Source organism: Hyperolius riggenbachi, chromosome 1 (assembly GCF_040937935.1).
Source record: "Hyperolius riggenbachi isolate aHypRig1 chromosome 1, aHypRig1.pri, whole genome shotgun sequence".
NCBI lineage: Eukaryota > Metazoa > Chordata > Amphibia > Anura > Hyperoliidae > Hyperolius > Hyperolius riggenbachi.
In genome coordinates, this window is record NC_090646.1 from 410,570,101 (window position 1) to 410,582,783 (window position 12,683).

Sequence of the window (12,683 nt, forward strand, 5' to 3'; positions counted from 1 at the left end):
TGTGCCCAGAGGCTCTAACCCGACTGAGGACCACCCGGCTGGCTTAGGACTTCGCTGCACGTTCCTCGCATGGCAAGGTCCAGGGCACTTCTTCAACCGCACCCATCCACCCACTGCCTGCTCGCCAGGACTGATGATAACAAAACTAGTAGAGTTTTCTCGTGGTGACGTTTTGGAGTTAGCGGTGAAGAAGTGCCCTGGACCTTGCCATGCGAGGAACGTGCAGCGAAGTCCTAAGCCAGCCGGGTGGTCCTCAGTCGGGTTAGAGCCTCTGGGCACATGTGTATCTGCTGCCTGTGACATCTTTTATCATCTGGAAAGAAAGAGCTTGAGAGCCTAGTCATTGGTTGATCACAAAAAACGCTAGACCCACCTGGATGTGAGGTGGATTTTGTCCGGTATTGAATTGAGCCACATGAGAGGAGCGCTGTCATTCATCTTTCTATTAATTTGAAGCAGAACCATTGACTATAATGGCATCCGCCACAAACGGACATTCGTGAAACAATCGTGAATGGCTCGGGAAAAATCGCTTGTGACGGTCGCCCATCACTATTATAAAAATATCACCTAGGAGAAAACTTAGGAGATGAAGTGAATTGAATAAGGGTCTTTGGCGCATATGCAATTTACCTTTTCTCCTGAGTTTTCTCCTAGGAGATCAGTTTTCATTGTCTCTTTAAAATAATTTTAATTGAGAAAGAGAACTAGTCCTTTAAACCAGCACCACACAATAATATCGTTAAATAAATCAGTTTATTTATATATAACAATAATATTATGGCCCCCAGTACACATAAATTGTGCCCAGTAATTCTAATGAGACTCATATTGGACTTGATCACTGGAGCCTCTACTAATTATACTGCTGAAATTAATATGTATAAAATATTGTAATGTGGTGGTCATATTGTAATCCTGTAGGTATATATAACATTGGATGATGCTAATTGAGGTACTTTGGTTATTATTGACAGGTTGATATATTTAGATGTGGTATATTTTACTTTGATGATACTCACTTCCTGTTTGCGCGTCCAGCGTGGTTTTCATGGCCGCTCCCCTCTGCTTCGCCTGTTGTCGCTATGACATATACCCACTTCCTCAATGCGCTCCAGCGTGGCTTCTGCGTCCTCTCCTCTCCGTCCTCTCAGCCTCCTGTGGCGCTATTGGTTAGGCGAGGCACGTGATTCGCGTGCGCCACGCGATCACGTGATCTCCGCCTCCTCTCACCATAAAACTCGGCGTCTCTCGCCATTACTACACACGAGTCCCCCTTGCTCTTGATAAAGCGGCGTTGCTGCCGCGGAACCGAGGGCTCCTTCATTGCTCTGCTGCCCTTCCCATTGCGCTGTCCGGATAAGTATATTGCAAACTTTACTGTGTCCACTCTGGAGTATGCAGTATCATAGTCACCTTATTGAGTGTCACTATTTCACTTCAGGATTTTTCTTTCACTAATTTTGATCATATTGCATCTTATATATTGTATGCATCATATTGATGGTTGTCTTTCACATTGTGTGTTCACTATATGTATGACAATGTAGTATCACTGTACTGGTTTTGAGCTATATACTGAACCCGGGTTCAATCACTGTGAGTAGTTCTGCATTGAGCACTCTACAGTGTTTTTTTGCTGATTATAATCAGTCTTATCATTATATATCAGGCGCATAGGAATTATTTAATAAAATTATTTATATACAATATTGTATTTGTACCTGCACAATTATTGCTATCATGTTGGGCAGCATGACCGATTTTAAGTGTTTTTATCATGTTTTTTTAGTGAGAAATATTATTGTTATATATAAATAAACTGATTTATTTAACGATATTATTGTGTGGTGCTGGTTTAAAGGACTAGTTCTCTTTCTCAATTATCTGTTGTTGTTTGGTCTTAGCACACGCAATAGATAGTGTTGCTGAGATAACTGCACTTGTTTAAAATAATTTTCCAGCACTCTGCAATTAAAAAATACCAAAAAGTAGGTGAAAAAGTACTATCAAAATTATTTTGAGTATTTTCTTGCTTGCTGGTGCCTTAAAAGGAATTTTATTAATAAGTTGTAAAAATATCACCAGGGAGAAAACTTAGGAGAAAAAGTGAATTGCATATGGGCCCTTGTGTTTTCCCACCTCTTAGACTGTCAGCTTGATTAGTCATATTTTGTACTTGTCAAGCCTGTAGAACTTACAGTAAGATATGTTTTTCTCTTTGCTGGACAGGACTGGAGCAGTGGTGGTTAATTTAGGACTTTTGCCATGTTATTTGTGGAACTGTCTTATTGGACAGTGCTGCATTATGATGATGGCAATAATACCTATAAACAAAACATCAGTTGTAATAGCATGACAATAGACATTTTTCCCAAAGGGAATACATAATGTATTCATATTCATATTCTACAGTTCTCTTTTTAAATAAAAATAAAGAAACATATTGGTTCATATTGAAAAGAGCTAATGTTATTAATCAGCAGAACAGTTCTCATGGATATTCATGTTCTGACTTTCAACAAATTATAGCTTTCATAGGGGTAAGTGGAAAATTCTCATATGATGCAAAGTAAGCCTAGGTAGAGCAGGGACCAGTTCTAAGGAAGAACTGCGAAGAATTGAACTGGTTGAATACAAAAGATACTGCGGTCAAAGAAACTAAGATTTTCCATTTTGACAAATTTTAGTTTCTTTAGTTTCAAAGTAATTTTATTGAACAGATAGGAATTAATGATCATAAACATCATCACAAAAATGTCCCTTGAAAGGGATTTACAAAGTTAGCAGAGAGGTATCAAAGACAATGCAATGATAGGAAAAAAAGACAGAGTTCTTGTAGTGGTAAAAGGGGTCAGGTCAGGATGAGGCTCAAGAGTGTTATACACTACTGCCAGTTGAGCCTAATGATAGTTAAATGAGTAAAGTAAAAACTACGGAAAGTGCACAGGTCAGGATAGAGCAGCGTGTACCGGCATCTCTAGGGCATACTCCTTATTCTATAAACATAATGTTGCGTAAAGGATCAAGAAAACCTGGTGTTCAAGCTAAAAGGACAAAACATACAACAATCCAATATTGTCCTGCCGATTCACCCTGAAACTCCACATTTTATAGAAGTTGGGCAGAGTGTTGTAAATTTAGCTAGAATGTGTTCGGATAACATAATTAAGTTCAGAGCTGTAAAACATTGTCTACCAACACTCCAACAGATATGCAGATTTGCAATTAGCCACCAAATTTTTTTTAGCAACGGAGGCCACATGTTGTGTAGAATTATGTGTTGGCTATGTGGACCCAGGGGGTTTATTCCTCAGTAAAATAACATAAGGGTCCAGAGAAGACTGTATGGATGTGATCAAGGAAATCGTATACCAAATTTTGAACAAAAAATCCTGTGCTCTTGGAAATTCCCACCATATATGCCACAAATTACCTTCATCAGAGCATCCTTGAAAACAACGGCTAGAAGTCAAGGGTTGAAATTGATGCATATGAGCTGGGGTCTAAAACCATCTATGCAATAACTTCAGGGATGTCTCAGCTGAAGAATAATAAATACAATTTTTGTGGGCATTTTGCAACAATGTGCCCATCTTTTAGATGCTCTTATTTGAGCTGAAAAGCCATTTTATCCTCCGAGCCTGATTCAGAGTGTACATTATACTTATACAATACAAGACCTCTCTCCAATGCAAAATCTTTATAATTAATATGAACATACATTTTGAATGCAGAGGTTAATGATTGTATGCACGTAAATTGACCACAGCCCTCAGCATCTGTCCTTCCCTGATTTAGTGTTCAAAAGGTGCTTTATTGATAAGCATAACAAGAAAAAGAGAACATATGCAATACAACAGTGGAAGTCAAAGTGGTCTCATGAAGAGACAAGTACAGTAATATTACAAAACGTTAAAGTAACATAATGTATGTCAGAAGTAACATAGATCAATAACAACAGGTCCTCACCAGCAGTAAGTGAAAGTGAAGACAGATGCCACAAAACAGAATATTTGGTACATAAGCTAGGTGTAGCAAAGATTCTCTAGATTATAGAGATTAGAAGGGGAGCTTGTGTATCATAAATTGACATTCTTTAAATAACAAAAATTCTACAGAAAATGTAAACATTCAGTCATGTAATACCTCCTCTGTATTCTGCCCAAGGCTTCCAAACCTTTTCAAAGTGCTCCATATTGTCTAGAACTCTTGCGTTAATACGTTCATAGAACATTTTTTGGTCTATTTTGGCAAATATAGTTGGGTAGTTTAGGTCTAATGGTTTCCACTGAGAGGCAATATACAGTGGGTTGCAAAAGTATTCGGCTCCCTTGAAGTTTTCCTCATTTTGTCACATTACTGCCACAAACATGAATCAATGTTATTGGAATTCCACGTGAAAGACCAATACAAAGTGGTGTACATGTGAGAAGTGGATCGAAAATCATACATCATTCCAAACATTTTTTACAAATAAATACTGCAAAGTGGGGTGTGCGTAATTATTCGCCCCCCTGAGTCAATACTTTGTAGAACCACCTTTTGCTGCAATTACAGCTGCAGTCTTTTAGGGTATGTCTCTACCAGCTTTGCACATCTAGAGACTGAAATCCTTGCCCATTCTTATTTGCAAAACAGCTCCAGCTCAGTCAGATTAGATGGACAGCGTTTGTGAACAGCAGTTTTCAGATCTTGCCACAGATTCTCGATTGGATTTAGATCTGGACTTTGACTGGGCCATTCTAACACATAGATATATGTTTTGTTTTAAATCATTCCATTGTTGCCCTGGCTTTATGTTTAGGGTCATTGTCCTGCTGGAAGATGAACCTCCGCCCCAGTCTCAAGTCTTTTGCAGTTTCCAAGAGGTTTTCTTCCAAGTTTGCCCTGAATTTGGCTTCATCCATCTTCCCATCAACTCTGACCAGATTCCCTGTCCCTGCTGAAGAGATTCATCCCCCGAGCATGATGCTGCCACCACCATATTTGACAGTGGGGATGGTGTGTTCAGAGTGATGTACAGTGTTAGTTTTCCGCCACACATAGCGTTTTGCATTTTGGCCAAAAAGTTTCATTTTGGTCTCATCTGACCAGAGCACCTTCTTCCACATGGTTGCTGTGTCCCCCACATGGCTTGTGGCAAACTTCAAACGGGACTTCTTATGCTTTCTGTTAACAATGCCTTTCTTCTTGCCACTCTTCCATAGAGGCCAAGTTTGTACAGTGCATGACTAATTGTTGTCCTATGGACAGAGTCTCCCACCTGAGTAGATCTCTGCAGCTCGTCCAGAGTCACCATGGGCCTCTTGACTGCATTTCTGATCAGGGCTCTCCTTGTTCGGCCTGTGAGTTTAGGTGGATGGCCTTGTCTAGGTAGGTTTACAGTTGTGCCATACTCCATCCATTTCTGAATGATCGCTTGAACAGTGCTCCGTGGGATGTTCAAGGCTTTGGAAATCTTTTTGTGGCCTAAGCCTGCTTTAAATTTCTCATTAACTTGATCCCTGAAGTGTCTTGTGTGTTCTTTGGACTTCACGGTGTTGTTGCTCCCAATATTCTCTTAGACAACCTCTGAGGCCCTCACAGAGCAGCTGTATTTGTACTGACATAAGATTACACACATGTGCACTCTATTTAGTCATTAGCACTCATCAGGCAATGTCTATAGGCAACTGACTGCACTCAGATCAAAGGAGGCCGAATAATTATGCACACACCACTTTGCAGTTATTTATTTGTAAAAAATGTTTGGAATCATGTATGATTTTCGTTCCACTTCTCACGTGTACACCACTTTGTGTTGGTCTTTCATGTGGAATTCCAATAAAATTGATTCATGTTTGTGGCAGTAATATGACAAAATGTGGAAAACTTCAAGTGGGTCGAATACTTTTGCAACCCACTGTATAGCCTCACAGAGGAGGCAATGTGTTGGATCAATTTATGAGTGGAATTGTTTCAGTTTATCAGGTCGGTGACCTAATAGTAACATTTTGGGATCAGTTGTGAATGAAATATTAGTGATTCTAGATATGATATTAGTTATTTTTGTCCAGATCATGAAAATCTTTTGGCATTCCCACCAGATATGAAACATAGACCCAGAGGGAGGACAGCCCCTAAAACAGACCTCAGGATAAGTGGGGTATATCCTAGCTAGTTTTTGAAGTACTAAGTAGGTTCTGTGTAGTAAGCGGAGAGATACTTCCATATTAGAGAATTGCAAGCTCCCTTTTGATAAGGTTTCTAGGGAAGAGTGCCAGTCTTCATCATCAAAGGGGTTGCCCAAATCAGACTCCCAATCAGTCCGAAATGGAAACTGGGTATCCTCCGGTGGGGTGTTCATAATGGAGTAAAGGAAAGAGACCATTCCTTTGGATAGTAGATCAGATTTACAGAAGCGTTCAAAGGAGGTTCCTTAGTAGGGTTAATAAGAGTAGTAAGATAGTGATATAATTGATTACATCGAAAAGTTTCTATACGAGGAGGTTGAAATTTATTGATCCAATTTTGTAGGGTGGGAAGCTTTCTGTGCTCTAGAACAGAGCTTAGATTCATTATATTTTTTGATTGAACAGCAAGGAGAACGCCAGCGCATACCACTAAGGCTGCATCTGAAATGACCACCAGCTCAGTGTGCAGCACCTACATAGATTTTCTGCACACTTCGCATTCAATTCAGATGCAAATCATATGCAAATCTGCTACTACTTATCATGCAAACAGGAAACTCAGTAGGAGGGGCTGGGAGCAGCTAACCTGACAGTTCCATAGTTACAAAATTAAGGAAAGGTGGGGGGAAAGGCTGCGCATCCCTAAACACATGTTGCAATTGAATGGTTAATCGCACAGGCATACACCGCAGCACCTAAATAGATTTTCTGCATACTTCGCATTCAATTCAGAAAAATCTGCAGAAACTGCAGAAAATCTATTTAGGTGCTGCACACTGAGCTGGTGGTCATTTCAGATGCAGCCTTAGTGGTATGCGCTGGCGTTCTCCTCGCTGTTCAACCAAATGTAAGTTACACATTTTTTTGCTTAGCTGCTCCCAAGGTTTTAAATTTAGGTTAGGTCACTTGCCCGGAGGTTTGCCTCACTGTGGCGCAAGTGTCTAGTATAATATACTTTGCATGCAAACCATATTGGAAGCTAAAGTTCCTCCTAGTTTAATAAATGTTAGCACTTGTCTTGGATGCAGGGCATGCATTTTTCAGTCTGGCAGAGGCGGTGTATGCCTGTGCGATTAACCATTCAATTGCAACATGTGTTTAGGGATGCGCAGCCTTTCCCCCCACCTTTCCTTAATTTTGTAACTATGGAACTGTCAGATTAGCTGCTCCCAGCCTCTCCTCCTGAGTTTCCTGTTTGCATGATAAGTAGTAGCAGATTTGCATATGATTTGCATCTGAATTGAATGCGAAGTGTGCAGAAAATCTATTTAGGTGCTGCACACTGAGCTGGTGGTCATTTCAGATGCAGCCTTAGTGGTATGCGCTGGCGTTCACCTCGCTGCTTAACCAAATGTAAGTTACACATTTTTTTGCTTAGCTGCTCCCAAGGTTTTATATTTTTTGATTGCCACCAGAGGAAGGCCCGAGGTTCCAATCCGGCTATAAAGTCTGGATTCCCCATAAATTCAGTAAGAACTGAGGGGGAGGATTGTTGTTTGAATTTAAAGAGAGATTTTGACCATACTTGGAGAGTGTGAGCGGTAACAGGTGAATCCACAATAATTTTAGGGGGTATGGGTTTGCGCGAACAGACCAAGTCCTCAAAAGTATACGGACTCAACATCTTATTTTCTACGTGTACCCAGGCAGGTGCATGACATCCAGTGTAAATAAGGGGTAGCTGTGCCAGTTGGGAAGCTTTATAGTACTTAAGTAGATTGGGGACTGAGAGACCACCATTGGTCTTGTGCCACATCATTGTGGTCCTGTTGATTCATGGTTTCTTATTCTGCCAAATATAATTAAAGATTGCTTTTTGGAGAGAGGAGATATCAGCTATCTTAACTGCAATAGGGAGAACCCAGTCAAGCATGTCTTGTTTGAGTTAAGCTATTTGAGGAGTATAATTCCATTTATACATGGTATTATAGTTATTGGTGAGTTTTATCCCCAGATATTGTAGGTATTGATCACGAAATTGGAAGTTATATTTGTGTGCTATGGATGGGCCCTGGGATGCAGATATGTTACAAAACATTACTTCAGTTTTAGTCACATTGACTTTTAATCCAGATAAGCCTTCAAATTGTGAGAGTAAAGTAAGAAGACGAAGAATTGTGGTCATTGGGTTGGTGAGTGTAATGAGGACATCATCTGCAAATAATGTAAGTTTGGGTTCTAGTTCATCTAGTGGGTATCAATGAATTTGTGGGTGTCTCCGCACACTTTCTGCTAATGGCTCAATGGAGAGAACAAACAAGGCTGGGGACAGGGAACATCCTTGTCTGGTTCCCCGAAGTATGGAAAACTGAGAAGGTACGGCGCCAGCAATTTTAATAGAGGCAGGTGTCAATAGCCTTTTCAATATCGAGAATAAGGGGAGTTTTAGTTAAGTTAGCTCTCTAAATGAGAAGGACATTTCGTCTAATGTTATCTGAAGCTTGGCGGAATGGGATAAATCCAACGTGGTCCCTGTTAACTAAGGCTGGTAAGAACTTATTAAGGCGGGCTACTAAGATGGTGGTGAGGAGTTTGTAGTCAAAATTTAGTAATGAGATTGGGCGAACATTTTTAACATTGGTGTGGTCTCTAGCTGGTTTGGGGATGAGTGATAGCTTAGATTTCATAAATTCAGGAGGAGGTTGGTAATTGGCTCTAATATGGTTAAAGCATCTAGTTAGGTAGGGTGTAAGCGTATGAATGAATTTTTTTGTAATATAAGGCTGAGAAGCCATCAGGCCGGGCTCTTTACCAACCTTTAATTTTTTAACGCATTCTGTCACTTCTTCCTCTGTGATGGTGTTGTTAAGGAAATTTAAGGAATCAGTATTAAGTCTAGGGAGTTGTAAGGGTTGTAGGAACTGTTGAAGGGAAATGGTGTCAATGGGGCCATTAGACTTGCAAAGGTTGCTGTAGTATTGGAGGAAGGCTTGATGAACCTTTTCTAAATGACTCGTTAGCTCATTTGGACTCACACGGATATGGAATGAAGCATTGGATTTTTCTTAAGCCCGTAGTCATCTGGCTAGCCAGGTATCAGGCTTATTCGCTTTTTTGTAGTATTTAGCACCTGTCCAAACCAAAGCTTTTTCCACTTGTTGAGCCAGGATGAGGTCGAGTTGAATTTTAATGTCGCGGATTTGTCTGGAGATATATCTAGGGGATTCTGCTGGTTAAGAAGGGTACGTCTGTGGAGTCTATAGGTGAGGTCATTGTATTTTTTAGATTTGTGCCTTTTTTGTTTCCCAGTTATTTGCATAATATTACATCGGAGTCATTGGGGAGATATTATCTGTATTATTGGATTCAAAGTATTGTTTTATTTATTAGTAAAGAGTCATTGAGACGCCACTGTGAGTGAGCAGGTAAGGAGCAGGTGAGGATGGACCAGTCAAATGAGGTCAGAATCATATCATGATCAGTCCAGCTCAGAGGAATATGTCTAGTGTAGTGGAGAGAAGGAATCAGATTAGTAGAGGACAAAATGTGGTCTATTTTAGTGTATGTATTATGGGGGGCCGAGTAAAATGTATAGCCTCTTTTTGGGCCATATAACTCTCTCCATGAGTCTGAAATAGCTAAGTCTTGTAATACTTGATAGAGATTTTGACGATTACGTTTGGAGAGCCTTTCAGGAGAAGGGAGAGATTTATCCAGAGCATCATTAAGAGTTACATTAAAGTCCCCTGGCCATATAATAGGTAGGTTAGGTAGTGAGAGAAGTTTAGTATGAATATCTTGAATCGTTTGGAGGGCCTGGTCTGGAGGCACATGACCGTTTACCAGAATTATTTCCTTAGAGTGGAGTTCTCCTTGTATGATGTGGAATCTTCCTAGGGGGTCAGTAATAGTTTTGATTATTCGAAATGGGATATTGTTTTTAAGTAAAGTTGTGACTCCTCTACGCTTAACTGACATTCTGGAGTGGAAAAAAGTTGTGTAGTTTTTATGGAAGTACCTGGACATGGATGAAAGGGAAAAGTGAGTTTCTTGTAGACATAATGTCTAGGCTGTGTTTAGTCATATCAAGGAAGGCTTTGCTGCATTTTGCCAGGGAATTTAGGCCCCTGGCATTGCAAGAGATCAATTTAACCATAGTCTGTAGGAGGACATTTTCGATAAAATGAGAGTGGCATCTGGAAGAGTAATACAATAGTTGAGGAGAGTATATTTGAGGCGACCTGTGTTATATGAGTGTAAGCTTCAGTAGTGAGTAGATTGTGCAAATTATTCAACCAAGTCACTAATAAGTGATGCACAATAGTGCAAATAGCACACACAGTAGAACCAGCCAAAACCATGACTGGCATCAGTGCGTAAGTAAGGGCAGTGGACCTGAACCAGGAGGGCATAGCTAAGTTATAGTAAGAGTTTTGAGCTTCTATACTAGGAATATGGGGGCATCAAGAACCAGGAGAAAAAACATATATCCTCAGAGGGGGGGTAAGGGATAAGATTTACACCTACTGTGACTCTGGAACCTATTATAGTATGTCATATCATCAGGCCCAAGCAGCAGAATTTCAACTGCTAATACTAAACACCAATGAACATATAGTCCCAAGCACTACATAATAAGCAGTATATACAGAACATAGAGTATATGCACAATACCAATACCGAGGATATTATAACATTGCAGCCATACGGCATTTAGATATATGCAGCGAGAGGGTGAAGAAAAGTTAAATCAAAGACTCCATAACAGAACATATGTAGGTAGATATTGAAGGTCTGCTAATTTCTATGCGTTTTCGCGTGTTTAAAGGATATCCAAATTCGCTATGGTTTATATTGGGAGATCTCGTCCGCTCAGTATATGGGAGCTGTAAGTGGTTTTACAATGCCGCCAAAAACAGAACTGAACATGGAACGTGGCTAAAAGAATCATCATTAGAATATAGTCTAGCGTCCCTCTGAGGAAGTCATATTGGTGAGATATAATCATGAACAGGTAATTGAAAGATGAATCTAAGTATCTTGATAGACCCCATGTGAACAGATAATCCAGTTGACCAGTAATTTAACAAAAATGAACATAAGTAAAGCAGGCATAAACAGTTTTCAGATAGTGGTGCTCAAATACCCCTTTTTAAAATTCGAGTTTGGTCGAATTCGAATAGTAAATTATTCGAGGTCATTCGAATATTCGAGTCGAATAATTTTTACTATTCGATTCGACCTCGGACTTCGAGCTCACTATTCGAGTCGGTATTCGAGCTAACTATTCGAGCTGACTATTCGAATTGGCCTTAAATAGCTTCCAACACTTGTTTTGAGGGTGAATGATGCAAGAAACCTCTTTTTTTCCAAGTAACAACAGCAAGTGATTATGTGGGGATGTTCCTTTAAAAAAAAATGTGGAAAGAGAAGTTGTGTCCTTAATTTTGTTCAGTAGTGTTACTGTATATACTTCTTCTTCTTCTTCTTCTTCTTCTTCTTCTTCTTCTTCTTCTTCTTCTTCTTCTTCTTCTCCTTCTTCTTCTTCTTCTTCTTCTCCTTCCTTTTCAATATCGTCTTCTTCTTCTTCACGTATTTCTCTTTTCAATTTTTTTTTTAAAGAAATGCAGCTATTTTTGAGCGTAACAAATAGCTGGTGGGCGCACGCATGTTGGAAGCGCCATTATATGTGCTCCCTGGCAGTGGAAACACAAAGACAGCAGGAGGTAAATTCATCAGCAGGAGGAGGAGGATGAGTGTGTGGCAGCAGGCAGTCAATGAGGCAGGCAGCTCGCCGTGACATAATAGCCCTGGTACCTAGCGGTGATACCAGGGCTGTAAATAAACACAACAGGAGGTCCCAGACAGCGGTCGTGCAGCCCACATTGTGTCCAATACACAACTGGGACAACACAGTTTTCAACCCGGGCACCTCAGAAAAATTAAACCTTTTTTTTTTTTTAATGGTTTGTTTGGTTTTGGTTTTGCAACCAATATAGCTATTGTTTGACGTAATAGCTGGTGGCAGAGTGGCAGCAGAAGGTAAATCATCTGTGTACCCTGGCAGTGGGAAACACAGACAGACAGCAGCAGCAGGAGGAGGAATGGAGGAGTAGGCGAGCAGCTATTGTTTGACGTAATAGCTGGTGGCAGAGTGGCAGCAGAAGGTAAATCATCTGTGTACCCTGGCAGTGGGAAACACAGACAGACAGCAGCAGCAGCAGCAGGAGGAGGTATGGAGGAGCAGTGTGAGTGTGGCAGCAGGTAGGCAGCGTGACATAATAGCCCTGGTACCTAGCGGTGATACCAGGGCTGTAAATAAACACAACAGGAGGTCCCAGACAGCGGTCGTGCAGCCCACATTGTGTCCAATACACAACTGGGACAACACAGTTTTCAACCCGGGCACCTCAGAAAAATTAAACCTTTTTTTTTTTTTAATGGTTTGTTTGGTTTTGGTTTTGCAACCAATATAGCTATTGTTTGACGTAATAGCTGGTGGCAGAGTGGCAGCAGAAGGTAAATCATCTGTGTACCCTGGCAGTGGGAAACACAGACAGACAGCAG